This window comes from Tamandua tetradactyla, chromosome X (genome assembly GCF_023851605.1).
Source record: "Tamandua tetradactyla isolate mTamTet1 chromosome X, mTamTet1.pri, whole genome shotgun sequence".
NCBI classification, from domain to species: Eukaryota; Metazoa; Chordata; class Mammalia; order Pilosa; family Myrmecophagidae; genus Tamandua; species Tamandua tetradactyla.
The window spans coordinates 151,374,162-151,390,730 of record NC_135353.1 but is presented as its reverse complement, the minus strand read 5'-3'; the positions used below and the strand labels follow the sequence as shown (position 1 = coordinate 151,390,730).

Below are 16,569 nucleotides of genomic sequence, written 5' to 3'. Positions count from 1 at the left end.
CCATATCCCTTTCTGTAACCAAGTACCCTTCCTTTAATAAAAGAAATGGTAATTCAGGATTGCTTGGTTTATTGATTGGATAAAGATCTCTAATTAGTAGAAAGGTGGACTGGTCCTCTCTCTTTATGCTGACTCCTCTATTTCACTTCCCAATTACCACTCAAGCTGTGCTATGCCATTCAGGTCACCTAATATTTGACATCTCCTCCTCACCCAGAGCACAAACAATGGCAAGCACCTGTCACTGCTCTCCTAGTACATGTAAACGTTACCCTTGAGTTACTGTCCTACTGCAAGTCTCTCTTTCCTTCCAATACTTCCAATACGGTAAAATGTCTGCAGTGCGGTTTACCCAGCTGAAATAAAGTCCATCCAATCTTTCTCAGCTTGCAACGTGTGGTGAACTTTCAACAAGTATGCCAATGTGTTTTGGGGCCCTAATTAAAATTTCAATCAGAACCCATTTATAATGTTTGGTAATATTAATTACTTAAAGTCATTGCTTTTGGTCCCCTATCCTTTGACCTATTTTACATAAATGTTTCAATTTTCTCCAGAATCAATAAATGTGGGCTTGTCATATCTCTACCACGCATCTCTGTTCCTGTTCTTTCGGCCCTTCCTGTATCTCTCTCCCTCTCTCTGTGCCTTCCCATGAAGGACCATATGACATTAAGCTCTAATATAACTCTGGTCTTCTGCTCTCTTACGGAGAGGAGAGTATAGCATGATGTTAACTAAAAGGAATAACTTTCTGTAAAAGAGTCTCCTCTTTACCCATACTTCCACAATATATATACACGCACATGCACTCACACATGCTCTGGGTGTGCATCCAGTTTTTCTAAAAGCACACAACCTTCCTCACAACTACCTCCTACAGACCTCATTCAGAGTTCAGAACATCATGCACAGTAGGCAGAGGGAGCTGAACTTACTGTTCCCTATAGAAAAGAGACAAGTATCTTCACCCTCTTGTGAAAGATACAGGTGGCTGCCATCAGATTCAAGCAGCAGCATAACAATGGTAAAGGGTAGTCTCCAGAGTGAGAAAGACCTAACTTTGAGTCTCAGTTCCACCACCTGCAATCAGTTATGTGAATTTCGGCAAGTCACATAAAGATCCTGAGTCTTGGTTTCCTCAGCTATAAAATATGGTTAGTTTAATTTACACTTCATGACTATTAAACAACAGACATATAAAGTACCCAGGACATCTAAAACTGTTCATTGATATTACACTCAGTATTATTTTAAACAGGGGAAGGGTGGTGAGGGGATATGGTGGTAAAAATTAAGCCAATTCAACCTAAATGTCACTCCCACAAATTATAAAATGTAACACATGGTAGTTTTGTTTGGGGAGGTGTTTTCCAAGAGGGGGATAGCTGATGGGTCTCTCCATCTGTGTTACCTGTGTGTTTCTGGCCTCTGCTTCTCTCTGCAAGTCTGCTCTCCATTGTTCTTCCTCCACAGACTGCCTTTTGCTGTTTCTGGATGCACATGGTGGAAGATGGCTGATTGACAAGCTACCTGATTTACATTAGGTCTATTCATGCCATCAGTCTACACTGAGCTAGAATTTCTCAGTTCCATGTCTGTTGTAGTTTGCTAGCTGCTGGAATGCAACACACCAGAGATGGATTAGCTTATCAGTAAAAGGGGATTTATTTAGTTAAAGCACAGTTCTTCAGAGGAAAGGCAGCTAATTTTCAACTGAGGTTCTTTCTTACATGGGAAGGCACAAGGCCATCTCTGCTGGCCTTCTCTCCAGGCCTCTAGGTTCCAACAACCTTTCCTGGGGTGATTCATTCCTGCATCTCCAAAGGCCTGGGCTGAGCTGCAAGTGATGAGATGAGGTATGCTGAGCTACTCTGGCTGTGCTACGTTGAGCTCTCTCATTTAAGCACCAGCCAATTAAAGCAAACAGCATTCATTGCAGCAGGCAAGCCTCCTAGCCAACTGCAGATGTAATCAGGAATAGATGAGGTTCACATGCCATTGGCTCATGTCCTCAGCAACAGAACTGGCACCTTCACATAGCCAAGTTGACACCTGAATCTAACTACCACAATGACCATATCTCTGTAAAAAGAGGATCGATTGGTCCAATTTGGATCAATGGTGGTGACAAGGCCATATAATGCACAGTGGCTAAGGCCCACCTGTGAGTTGGAGGAAAGGTAAACTTCAGAGGAAAAAGACCTTAGAAGCTAAGGAATTAAATCGTTTTCCTTATAAAGACAGTTCATATATTTTTCAGGCTACAGATCCAGTTAGCACCTCTACTTGTCAGGCATGGGCTGTCAATGCTCTTTTTAAGCATTTCTGTGAAATGTAAGCATCTTCTTACTATCTAGAGAACTGACTCGTTGGTATTTCCATTACTACTTATTTTACCACATATTTTATCCATTCCATTCTTCGAGAAACTTTCATAAGACCATCCAACAGGAAATACCTATTTGTAATGAATTTTAATAACCATTTTTCAAGAAGGACAGCATTCAATATTTATATCACGATTTCCCAAGTCTGTTCTTTGAAATTCTGAAACTTTTCAATCAATAAACTTTCATGTCTAAAATAAGGAAAATTTCACTTAAATTTATCTGACCCCAAAACACTTTTATGTGAAAGTTAATTTCATTATCATCATTGCCATACCTAGATATTCACATTTTAGCACCAAAAATATATGTTGAGCTTTGCACTTGTGATTTAGATGAAGTCATTTCTTAGCACTCTCTTCTCTTTGTATCATCCTAAACCACGAAGAAATTGATTTAGGATAACTCTCACAAATACAACATAGATTTCTCATTTACCACATATTTAATTCATAATCATATCTTTTTCATTTACATGTAAATATTAATAATACTGGGACTTCAGAAAATATTTTAGAGTACAATACTGGAAGTGCTAGACAATACAAACCTTCAGATCACACAAAGTTTCACTTGAGCATCACAGAACTTTGACAAGAAGGGATATAAACTATGCCGTTAACTGTGGACGAATCATTGGGGGAATGATTGTCAAACACAAAACTGGCTGGTTCAGAGGAAACGTTTATGGAGTTTTCCTTGCCAGGTATTTTCTTTGCAATCATATAGATGGCTTCAATATTTTGTTGAGATAGTCAATCATCTCAGGCATCACAGTAGGACCAGGATTTAAAGGGTTTCTACTCATCCTGTCAACCAAACTCAAAACCCCAGAGGCTCCTAGCTCAACCATAAGTTTCTACAGGGAAAATAGGAAATGGCCCAGATTACTGCTTTGTTTTATCTTTCATGCTTAGGCCCAATGACCCCCATTACTGGAGTCAAGAACCATTGTTTCCTCATCATTAGACTCCCAGGCCCTAGTAGAACCTGGCCTAGAGTAGACTCTAAACAATTATACGTGAAATACAGAGCAAGATCTCTCCAAAATGATGAGGCAGACATTCAGGTGACTAGAACTCGGAATAAAAACCAGATTAGAAATCCTCTACACTGAACCAGGCTGACAAGCAGAACCTTCCTAGCTCTGTACAGCCCTGAATATAATACCCTTTGGAATTTTTACTACCATCCTTTTGAGCAAAGCAAATATTTGACTCCTAAAATATTATTTCAAATAAAACATAACTACCACTTAATCTTTCATTGATCAATACTATCCTTTAAACACTGCCACTAAATGCAGCTTCCCCAGAGTTACTGAAAATTCTGATAATTGGTGAATAAATGGAAATCTTAAGGGAAAGGGATGAGAGATTACCAATGCTTAATAATTCCCCTCAGAAACCTAACTCTGTAGGTTTTCATGGCAAACTCAACTGCCACCTGAGCCATAACTCATGGACTGATGGAAAAACCACAGACCTAAATGAAATACTTGTGCTCCTGTGCAAAATCTACAAGTGAGGACACAGCAACTAGCAGGATTTAACCGCGTGGCCAAAAGTCCTCCTATTGCCTTACCTGGCAGTAGCAAAGGGATGAAATGTGAGTACATGGGGGGAAAAAAGCCCCATGTTTAGAATGATAATAAGACTTCTGAAATATGCACCCTCCAGCAAGTATATACATGCCAGACTAGCACCTGAAAGCATATCTGTACCAATTCATCATACTCCACAGTGCACAAAGAATTCATTTTTCTCCAAACAATCCCACCATTTGACCAACCTGTACCCTTGGATATCAGATCACATGGCCTGACATAGATCAGGAAGTTTCCAGGGTATGATCCCTAAACAACTACCCTTTATGACACTGGTGCCTAACCATGTTCCTGACAGTAATGGTAAGAAAAAGCTTCATCTGGGGGGAAGGGCTAGGGTCTGTCTTCTGGAATTTAGGTGGTGAAACGCTCCCTCGCTTTGATGTCAGACAGATAAGAGTCCAGTACAAGCTCCACAATGTTATTTACATTCTTTTTAAAACAATGAAACATATATAACATAAGCACATATAACATAAACATATATATAATATATATAACATAAAATCATTTGGCCATGTTGACACCTGAACCTAACTACTACCGTGCAGGTTTTCAGAATTAAGTCAGTGGTTCCTGTTTTCCTTTTAATTTCTTCCTACAGCAATGGGCTCATTTATCCTTGGATTGTTTCTTCTTTGTATACTGGAAACAGATAACTAGCTCTAAGTTTACAGGTCCACAGCCAGAGAATTTTGTTTTAGGACACACCATGCTTGTAATTGACTCTGATGAGATTTCATACTATTTTTGAGTTAGTATTGCATTTGTATTGTTCCTGAAATGATTTAAGGCTTTTGCGCTATTGTGATGAAATGAATGTATTTTGTATATAGAAAGAAGATGTAGTGCAATAAATGCAAGAGAGATGATCATTGTTAGGCAAAAAAATATTTCTGTTACTGTTTTCTACTTAGAAATTTAGTATGGTCTGAGGTGATAAGTATAGTTGCCAAGTTGGAAAGGGGTGAACACTGTAGTAGATAGGCTCAAGCGTCACCTTGGCCAGGGGATGGTGCCAGTTGCTCTGCTGCTGTGAATTTGAATTGTCGGCATGTGAATATCATCTATGGCTGATTGCATCTGTAGTCAGTTAAGGGGGGTGTCTTCCTCAATAACTAAGGCTTAAAAGGAGAAATCAGAAGATGCTCAGCAGCTCAGAGACAGACATTTAGATATATGGAAAGGAATTACACCAGGAAAAGCTGTTTGAACCCAGAAGCCTGAAGGAAAGGCCAACAGACATCATTGTTGCCTTCCCATGTGACAGAGAAAGCTAAAGGAAAGCCAGTTGCCTTTAAATTTGCTGTAAATTTGCAACTAAATGAATCCCCTTTATAAAAGCCAGTCCATTTCTGGCATATTACATTCTGGCAGCATTAGCAAACTAAAACACATGCCTACATCTAAATTTAGCACATGTTAATATTTTGTTTGTTTTAGATATTAATTTGTTAAGTTGTTAAAGAATACATAGAGTGCTAAAATCCTCCTACCTTATCCTATTTCCCTCCCTTTCACATCAGGGGTAACCATGCTCCTGAAGTTGGTATGCATATTGCCCATGTGTATATTTACTATTTATACATGTACCGTAAGAAATTTATAGTATTTTTCATGTTTTAAATGTTGCATAAGTGCTTTCACACAATATGAATTCTTTTAAAAATATTTTTTGTAAAATTTATCAAAGTTGACCTACGTAGCTCTAATTCATTTGAATTGAATAGCATGTCATTTTATGATCATACAATTTACTTATCCATCACTTTATGGATAGACATGTTATTTTTTATTATTATTATACAAGTCTCCTTGTGCATATATATACAGTATATATACAAAATGGATGTTGAAGTGAATACTGACCATACCAGTCATTTGCAGCTTATGTCCATTCTGATTAAATTGTGACCCAGATGCAACAATTGTTAAATATTTTTATTATTACCCCTAGATGCCTACCTAGAATCGTTGAGTTACAGGTATGCAAATTTTACTGTTTAAATAGATATTGCCAAATAGTTCTTTGATATGTTTACACCAATTTATATTTCCATCACTAGTTTAACACATGGCATTTGTATTTACCCATAGTTGGTATGGTTAGACTTTCTAACTTTTGATAAGTGTGTAATGGTATCTTGTAATTTGAAGTTTCCTGATAACCAGTCAGGTGAAATATCATCTGTTTGTCAGCCATTCAGAAGTCTTCTTTAAATTACCTGTTCTTAGTTGTCACTCAATTTTCTATGAGCTGTCTATCTTTTTCTAATTGATTTTAGGTGTTTTGTATTTCTTCTGCATATGAATCTTTTGTCAATTATATAGGTTGCTAATATCTTCTTGCTATCTATAGCTTATTTCCACTTTATGGTATCACATTCTCAAGTATGCCACCAGTTTTTTTTTTATGCAAAAGTAATGATTTAATGACTATAAGCAAAACAAAGCAATAGAATTGTGCTTCTTTTGCAGATTGGGTACAATGAAATGTTTAGCTATAATTTTTCCCATACAAGCATGAAACAATATTCATATAGAAGAAACACCCTCACAAATAACTGATGGGTGATGAACACACACCAAAGTTCGACCAAAGCAAAACACAAACTGAAAATTGTTGGGGTTATTCATATTTTAAGTTCAACATGCTCACTCTATTTAAAAAGTAAAACCTGTAGAAGGTCATAATAAATTGTTTCCATTTCCAGATATAACAGAGAAGGTATATGACCACTGTTTATGACTGTTAGTCTTAAATCTGAAATTACTGCTATACCACTTATTAAAATAATTTAGGTAAAATTCACTTCCCCAGCAAACAGCTGGAATATTTAAAAATTTATTTTAGAATTACAGTGATAAATTTTAAAAACCCATTAATTCCATCATAACCCATGGAAAATGAACAAATTATTTCCATATTCCACGGTTACACTTTTCTTTACAACAATAAAATTTAAGAGTCAACATGTACTACCAGAGAAAAGTCAGTACTGTAAGGACTTGCCAATTGTTTCCATTGGAACAGAATTTAGAATTAGATATCCACATTAAAAATATTCTGTGCTGATAAGCAATGTCAAACATGGGCTGTCTGCAAAGGTTGAACCAGTTGGGAGAATTTTAACAACCACTTGAGTGCATGAAACAGAATAATTTCTTTATCGTATTTATAAATATATCATACAATACTGTTTCCTGTTATGTCATATACCAATATGGCATTGTACAATAAGCATAATGCCATCTGATTCTTACAAAAGCGAACCATTTCAACAAGTCAGTAAAATAAAACGGTAGTACCCACTAGTTTTTAACTGTATGACTTTGGATAAGCCATTTGAACTCTCAAGTCTCCATTTACTCATTTATACAATGCCTTCTTTGCAAAACCGTTGTAAATTTAAAAATGAATACAAATGAACAGAGTTGAGCAATACGCAACAGAAAATAGTAGTTTTTGTCCTACAACACTACCCTCATATAGAAGGGAAAACAAGAGCTCACTACTATGCAAATATTTTCATTGAGCCACAATGTGTCAAAAAAGAAATCATGAGGATACTTGAACAGAAGAATGAGTTTACTAGATCATATAACTCATCCCCATGTGCTAGGCATAGAAATAGAGTGGGAAGTAAAACAGACCAAGCTTTGTCTAGTTGGAGACAGAGACAACAAGCAAACAAATTCTTATTTACCACCATATCAGGACGGGGCAATCTAACAGAGTGTGAAAGGGTTACAAAATGATGAAGGGGTACAACTTCAGATTAAGATAGTCAGAGAAGGTCCTTCAGGGAGGTGATTGGAGCAGAGCCCTAAAAGAACTGAGGAAGAAAGCCAGGAATATCTGAGGGGAGCACAGGAAAAGGCTCTAAGGTTCTGGTGTACTTGGAAATCAAGGAAAGCAAGACGGGCAGGGGAGGGAAGGAAATAGTGTAACCAAGAAATTAGGATTTAAAGGATGATTATGATTGCTGAATCACTATACAGATATTTCTTTTTGCTTTCTGGTATATTGGAGTAGACATATGAAATACCTGAAATTTTTTAGCTGTAATCCAACTGCCTTGATCACTGATAATGATTATGTAGCTTTTATCTTGTGCCCCTGTGATTGTCAAGACCTTGTAACTGACCCTCATTTGTACCCATTTTATCCGGTTTTTCGACTTTGGAGTCTTGTGATTACTGAAGACAGCCCCTAATGTTTATTAATGAAGGGCTTTGGGTCAGCCTAGAATGAACCCACCCCAAGTCCAAAGTTATCTTGATAACAAAAGCTAGTTCTAACCAAAATGGGGTCACCTGACATGGGCAGTAGCTTAAACGTTAACCAGTAAGTCACTTATACCTGACTATAATACTATATTAAGGCCCCTATTTTCTTACATACTTTCTGTGACTAAGCATGTAACCAATCAGTGCATGCACAATAATCAGATCACCTCTAATTATATCTGGGGCCACTGTGCTCATTATCCTAAAACATGCCCATCTTTTAATACTATGAAACTATCAGAATTAGTATAGTTTGGGGAGACAGATTTTTGGGTTGATGGGTCATATGATCTCCTGCTTCATGCCTAGCAATAAACTTTTTCTCTCTTTGAAACCCCGTTGTCTCAGGAATTGGTCATTTGAGTACACTGGGCAAAAGAATCCATCACTTTTGCCTGGTAACAGTAACAAGAAAAAGAGCAGTAGAAAATAAGGAAGCAAGACCAGGGAGGCAGCCTGGACCAGATAGTGACCTTGGAGATCATGACAGGATTCTGGATTTTATTCTAAGTGTGACAGGATGGTGTTGAGCAGAGAAGTACGTATTACAATTTATGTTTTTAAAGAACCCACCCAACCACAGGATGGAGAAAAGGCTACAAGGGTGTAGGAGTGGGGAATGGAGAGTATAGGAGGCAATCTTCCCTGTATTGATGCTTTATATTCTATTCATTTCCCCAGGACTCACAAAATAAGCTACTATGAACACAAATCTCAAATGCAGCAAATGGCATTATTTCTACTTACCACTAGTGGACAATTCACATTAATCCAGAATCTAGCAGAACATAAGAAATTGAGGAAAAACAAGTGACAAAACAATAGCACTGAACCTATTCACCTCTCATTTGCACTGGCCAGTTTGTGCGTTTATCTTTGGCTCCAAGAAATCAAGGCCTATTTAGGATGGTTACTATGTGTAGTTAAAGAAGTGTCAGATGGCTTGGGCAACAGCTGTGGTTTCCCCATGATTATCTTTTGAGCATCATTACTTGGTGGCGTGAAGAGATCATGGCCAACCTTTCTTCTCAAGAAAAGCTAGATATCTGGTAATGAAATTTCCCAATTCTTTCTCACTCTCTGAAATGTTCTGATTTTTTTGTCTGTTGTTTAGAGTCTACAGCTGTCTAAATGAATGGGTTTCTTTTATACAAAAAGAAAAACTCAGCATGACCAAAGTCAGAGCGGTCAACAGTTCAGGTCTTCCCTGCCTCCCGGCTGTAGCCCTCTTATTAGGTCTCATTCTCGAAGCCTACCTGTCAATCCCCAGGCACTTCCCATTGTGTTTTTCAAAAAGTTCCTGTTTCTGCACTGAAATCATTGTTTTTTTGTTTGTGTTCCTAGGGCAGATATTCCCAAATCTTGATGTGAATATGAATTACCTAGAAATCTTATTACTTGGATTTAGTAAATCTGGGATAGGGCAGGATTATGAATATCCCAGGTGATGCTGTTACTGGGGATCTGAGGACCACACTTAATAGCAAGATGTTAGGTTCATGGCAAGTAAACTTTGAACATGTTGTGTGTCTGGCAGTCTACCTATCTATCTACTTATCTATAATACATAAAAATAAATAATATATTGTGTATATTTTTGAAGTACATAAAGAATAGTTACCATGTGTGGATAAAGAAGTGTCAAATGGCTTGGGTAAAGTGGTAAGCAAACTGATTTTTCTTTGAGCCTCATTGTTTGGTGAGAGGGGGGGTGGAAGCCTAAACTTGCAACTTTTCTAAGTATTGTTTACATAATAGTAATTCAAGGGCCTGCATTAATAGCCTGTAGCTATTTTCCTTATCAAATAAGATCTTTTTTAGGAAAGGGAGGCTTATTATTCATTTTTGGTGAAATGTTCTCAAGGCCAATAGCTCCCACTGGTGAATGTATTAAACCTCAGCCCTGATTCTTAAAGTGTAATTCTAAAACCAGCCGAGTCAGAATCACCTGGGAACTTGGCTAAAACTCAAACTTTCAGGCCCCAACCCAGACCTACTGAATCAGAAATGACGTTTTTAGGGCCCAGCAATGTACTTGTACAAGTGATTCTAAAAGTTGAGGACCACTGCTCTATAGGTCCAATTGCTTTCTTTCCATTTCTAGATAAATTACATTCATATGATGTTCTCGAATTCACTGCTTTGATCTGGCAACAAAAACAAACAAAAAAAGCTATACACAATCCCCATCAATTCCATCTGCACAGAGCTTTGAACATATAAATGAATTAATAAATACAAACCTGGCTTAAGGGGGAAGATTAGTATAATTTTCCTCACAATTTACAATATGCCTTCCTTCTTTACGAATGCAACCATTAGTGATTCATTGCATAAAGAAGGAATCCCAAAATGTGGTACAGACGTTAATGTTTTAAATTTTAGGCAATTTACAGCAAGCAGCAAGCTCTCAGGAGGCTAGCTTGATATTGCTTTGAGGGCCACTTCTCAATTTCTTACACAAAGACTACCTAGACATTGTTCTTTTCTCATCTCAAAGTTTATTCCTCCTGGGAAGAATCCATTTGAATCATCCCTTCTATATAATTGACTATTTATATGCAGCTATTACTGGGGAACTTTACCCTCTTGAGGGCCACTAACCATGCCTGGGCCTGATTTTGGGATACTTTTATGATGAAGTATCATCAGGAGATGAGACTCTAACTACAGAACAACTCCAGGCTGGTTTGCTTCAGACTTCTACAGAAAAAAGTCATCAGATGCCCCACATGGTGGGTCCACTTCAGTCCAGGACCCTAAAGGAAAAAATACTCCTTACTAGTAATTGGTACATTCTAATACATTTCTAAGTGGGAGAGCTACTCTGAGTTTCCACCACCATAGTCAGGGCTGGCAATAGTTCTGGAAATAGCTAGAAATAGTTTCATGTTATCGTTATGATTAGAATCTGTAACATTTCAACATCAAATGGACTTCATAAATCATAAATATCCCTTACTGCCTTTTAATCTGGACTTTTTAAAAAAGTTATATTTCATGTCCAAACTTTTGCTCACATTTAACATGGCGTTTTTAAACATGTTTTAAACTAACACATCTCCTTCTTAAAAATAAACATTTAAAAACATCTCTTGAGCATTGACTTGTTAAATAGCTTGACAAAAGGGGTAACAATCTAACAGATTTTAAAAAAACATAACAGCATTAATGCAAAATCATTAATAAATTGTTAAAGGAAAATTTTCACAAAGGTAAAATCATGTCTCTCATACAAATATACAGTGAATATTTGCCAAAAATGCTACTTAACTCATTAATGAAAAACCAGAAAGATGTAATGACTGTTTCAAAAGAGAAATCAACTGATATAGATGTACACAGAATTCTGAAATGAATTTACAAATAGATGCAAAACTGAATTTTATCCATGGGAAGAAGGGAAACCTCCCCTGGACAGAATATGCATGTCTACAGACGGTTATCTTTTGCATTGTTATCAGTTATTTATAACTTACAGACTTGTAAATTAGCTCAAAGCCAATGAAATGCATAGCGCTGCCCCATGAATTCAGATAATGTGGAAGGAGAGCTAGACAACAACTCGTTTTCTCATTGAAGACTCCCATTTCAAGGTCTTTCACAATTTTTCTGATATCAATTTTCCAATGAAAGATAGGGAAAAATATGTGTGTATGTATGTACACATACACTCACACACAAAACACTTTTCCTAGGAAACTAACATCTATCTCACAGGAAAGTTGTGAAAATCAAGAAAGACTTACATAATATGGTTAGCACACAGTAATGTTTTTAACAATTGTAAGCAATTACTATTACACGTAGATCTATTTAGAGATATCGGCAATATTAAGGGCCCTATCTCCCTATTGTGAAACTTGTTTTTGAGTCTGTCTTCCGGATACCCATCCTTTACTCTTCTACCTATCAAATCCTGTGAGCAGGCAAGACTCTGAAGTTCCTTCACAGTTAGATGCAAACTCGTATGTTTTCAGTGATATTAGAGAGAGTATCATTCATGTGGGGGAAAAACAATCTTTGCCCTTAAGAAACAAAGTGCTTAAATTGGAATTTCAAGCATCAACTCTGGAGTTTTGAAGGTATCTCCAAATCAAGAAGTCTTTCTTAAGATCCGTAAAATCACACCTGCAAACAGTAGGTTCTCCTACTTCTAGAAGCAAGACTAGCTCTGTGAGTTCCACATAGTATCTGCATACACACATATAAATGTACACATATTACACGTTTATCAATGCTGTATATGATGTATTTACCACAAATATTATATGCATGTTCATCTATATTAGAAAGCAATTACATGTACAACCTTACCTTTTCATTTTGGCATTTAATAAAAACCAATCTGGAAAGACCATCTGATATAATACCCAAAGAGAAAACATTCCCTCTAAAAGCAGCCATGCTAGTGTGCTTATTTACTGATCCATGGGTGATGTCCTTCCCATAGAGAATTTTTTTCCTAGGAAAAGAAATAGACCTTTAAAAATAAGATAGGCTCTTATCTGTTTGGCATATACTCAGGATGGTCCAGTCTGAACAGAAACAGATAAATGTACTAAATAAATGTGCAGGACCTCTCCTCCCTTTCAGTGTGGTAATACTTAATTTCTTGGTTTAGCACCTATCTCTGCCAAGAAAAAGGTCCTCTTTTTCCTTGGCGCTAAAATAAATGCCCATCAGTTCATTCATGACTTTGCTCCAGCTACAGAAGATACTAGGGTAGAATTTTATCTTCTTGACACATGTTGTTTTAGCTCTTAGTGAAATAAATGGTTTCTATATTGCACATCATTAGTCATATACTAAAACCTTTTGTTTCTGAAACATCTGAAAAAGACTTGGAATTTAGACCATCCCTTATCATTCTAATTTTTCTTCAGCTATGATTAGGGAGCTCCATGTAGAAAAAAAATCATGAAGGGACTTGCAGGAAGGTGGAGGGATAGGTTAGGCTGAGTTCACCCCTGCTCCATGGAACAACTAGAGAAATGACAGAAATATGACTGGGACAGCCATTCCAGACTGGGAGTGACCCAAGAGAGTCTTCTACACTAAGGTCCTGGATGAAAAAGCTGAGAAAATGGGACAAAGAGAAAGGGGTGAGTGGGCTTGGTAATGACTCCACTGAGGACAAGAGGCTGCGCCCGGGATAGTGTCTGCTGCCACATCTAACTTGGGAGATAAGCCTCCAAAGCTCCACAGCCCGGGGCTCCCTTGAGGAAACCAGAAGCCAGCAAGCCTGCTTTCCCTGCTCATAGAGACCATCTAGCTAGTGCACAGAGCCTACCACTCCCCTTTCCATGCACCCTATGTCATGCCTAGCCAGCAGGCATTTCAAGGTTGGCTGTGGACAGTGGCAGCTGAAATACCCAGTCCCACAGCCAAAGGTCATTCTAAGTGGGAGTCCAGGGGCCACCAGACCCACTGGGCCCATAAGCGGAGTCTCCACTGAGATGAACACTGTCCACACCCCTGTCCCAACATTAGCAGCTTTCAGCATGCACCACGACCAGTGGACCTAGCTGGAATTGTACCACATCTCTATCCAGCTCAGCCAGCTGCTGTAACTGGGGAGAGGTGGGACTGAGGGAAAGAGGAGGCTCAAGAGCGCCATCTTCTGGGAAGACAGAGAAAGTGAAGTCTGACAAATTGCCTCTGTCTAGCTTCAAATAGATCCTCAAGTAGAGTTACATTCCCTACATGAAATTCAGACCTCGGTTTGGCAGGGAATTACAGACAAACCAACTGAAAAGGAGTTCTTAAATGTAAACCCAAGCAAATACAAAACCTTAGACAACTGAGGAAAAACAACTTTCAAAATAACCTGATGAGTATAATCAAATGCCTCAAAGCCAATAGAAAATCACAAAGCATATGGAGATGCTGGTAGATATGACACAGCCCAATGACCAAATTAAAACACCGAGAAGACACAGACTTTGGAACAACTAATCAAAGATGTTCATACAAGTTTCCTAAATAAATTCAATGGGTTGGATAATGACAAAAGGATATCAAAAAGACACTATAAGTGCATAAAGAGGAAAATGAAAGAATAAACAGAAAAATACCATATATCACAGAGATGAAAGATACAATAGACCAAAGTAAAAATACACTAGACATATATAACAGCAGATGTGAGGAGGCAGAATATAATAAATGAACTAGAGGAGAGGACAATTGAATTCAAATGCACAAAAGAACAAATGACAAAAAAAGAGAAAATTTTGAATTCAATCTCAGGGAAATGATACACAACACGACGTACAAAAATAAAAGAATCAATGGCATCCCAGAAGGTGAAAAGAAGAATAAGGGGCTAGGAAGTTTAGTTGAGGAGATAATGGGGGACAACTTCCCAACCCCTATAAAAGACATAAATATACAAAACAAAGAAGCCCAATGAACCCCAAATAGGCCTACCCTAAGACACACACTCATCACTCTGTCAAATGGTAAAGAGAATTAGAAAGTCCTGAAAGTGGAAAGAGAAAATCACTCACAACATACAAGGGCAACCACATAAGACTGAGTTCATACTACTATTAGGCACCATGGAGGCGAGAAGGCTGTGGTATGATGTATTTAAGAACCCGAAAGAGAAATACTTTCAGCCAAGAATTCTTTATTCTGTCAAGCTGTCCTTCAAAAGTGAAAGATTAAAATATTTGCAAACAAGGGCCAAGAGAATTTGTCAAGAAGAGAACAGCCTTCAAGAAATACTAAAGGGAGTTCAGTTGGCTGAAAAAAAAAGACAAGAGAGGGAGACCGGAGGAGGGCACAGAATTGAAGAGTACCAGTAGGGTAATTTAAGGGATTAAAAGAGAGAGGGGGGGAAAGAATATATAGATCTGAAAAATAAAAACCAAAGGATAAATGGTAGACTCAAGAAATGCCTTTACAGTAATAACTTTAATGTTAACAGACTAAACTTACCAATTAAAAGATAGAGATAGGCAGAATGGATTAAGATATGATCCATCTATATGCTGCTTATGAGACTCAATTTAGACCCAAGGATACAGATAGATTGAAAGTGAAAAGATAGAAATTACGTGCCATAAAAAGCTGTAACCTGAAGAAAGCAAGAGTAGCTATACTAATATCAGACAAAACAGACCTTAAATGTAAAGACATCATAAGAGATTAGGAAAGATATTACATATTAATAAAAGGGGCAATTCACCAAGAAGAAATAACAATCATAAATGTTTATCAGCCAATCAAGGAACTCCAAAGTACATGAAGCAAACACTGGCAAAACTGAAGGGAGCAATGGACATTTCAACAATCATAGTAGGAGACTTCAATATACCACTCACCTCTATAGATACAGAAACCAGACAGAAGATCAACAAGAAAATAGACAACTTCAACAATTTGATAAATGAATTAGACCTAACAGAAATAAATAGATCATTACAATCCAAAACACCAGGATACACACTCGTCTCTAGTGCTCATGGAACATTCTCCAGTATAGATCATATGGTGGGACACAAAATATGTCTTTATAAATTCAAAAAGACTGAAATTACTCAAAGCACTTTTTCTCATCACAATGGAATAAAGCTGGAAATCAATAACCACCAAAGAATCACAACTTTCACAAATATATGGAGGTTAAATAACACACTCCTGAATAATCCATGAAGAAATTGTTAGAGAAATTGGTAAATATCTGGAGACAAATGAAAATAAGAATAAAACATATGAGAATTTATGGGATGTGGCAAAAGCACTGATGAGCAGGATTATTTATTTCCCTAACTGCCCTATATTAAAAAAGAAGAAACAGCAAAAATTAAGGACTTAACTGCTCACCTGGAGAAGCAATAGAAAGAACAGCAAACTAACCCCAAAGGAAACAGAACAGAAATGACAAAGATTGAAGTAAAATAAAAGAATTGAAGAACAAAAATAAACAATAGAAAGATTCAATAAAACAAAAAGTTGATTCTTTGAGAAAACCAATAAAATCAATGGATCCCAAGCTACACTGACAAAGAAAAAAAGACAAAGGATGCAAATAAACAAAATCAGATATGAGAGGGGGGTCTTTACCAGTGACCCTGAAGAAATAAATTCATAAGAAGACACTATGAACAACTATATGTCAACAAACTAGACAAATGAGATAAAATGTACAAAGTCCTAAAAACACATGAACAGCCGGCACTGACTTGAAAAGAAATCAAAGATCTCAACAAAGCAATTACAAGTAAAAAGACATTCAATCAGTCATCAAAAACCTTCCCACAAAGAGGAAACAAA

At 37.2% G+C, this 16,569-nt stretch overlaps 1 long non-coding RNA gene across 1 annotated transcript in view; it reads right to left on the bottom strand.

Moving 5' to 3' along the window:
• The window catches only part of LOC143670676 (uncharacterized), a 494,335-nt gene that overhangs the window by 206,080 nt on the left and 271,686 nt on the right, over window positions 1-16,569 (bottom strand). The gene's annotated exons all lie outside the window — the stretch shown is intronic.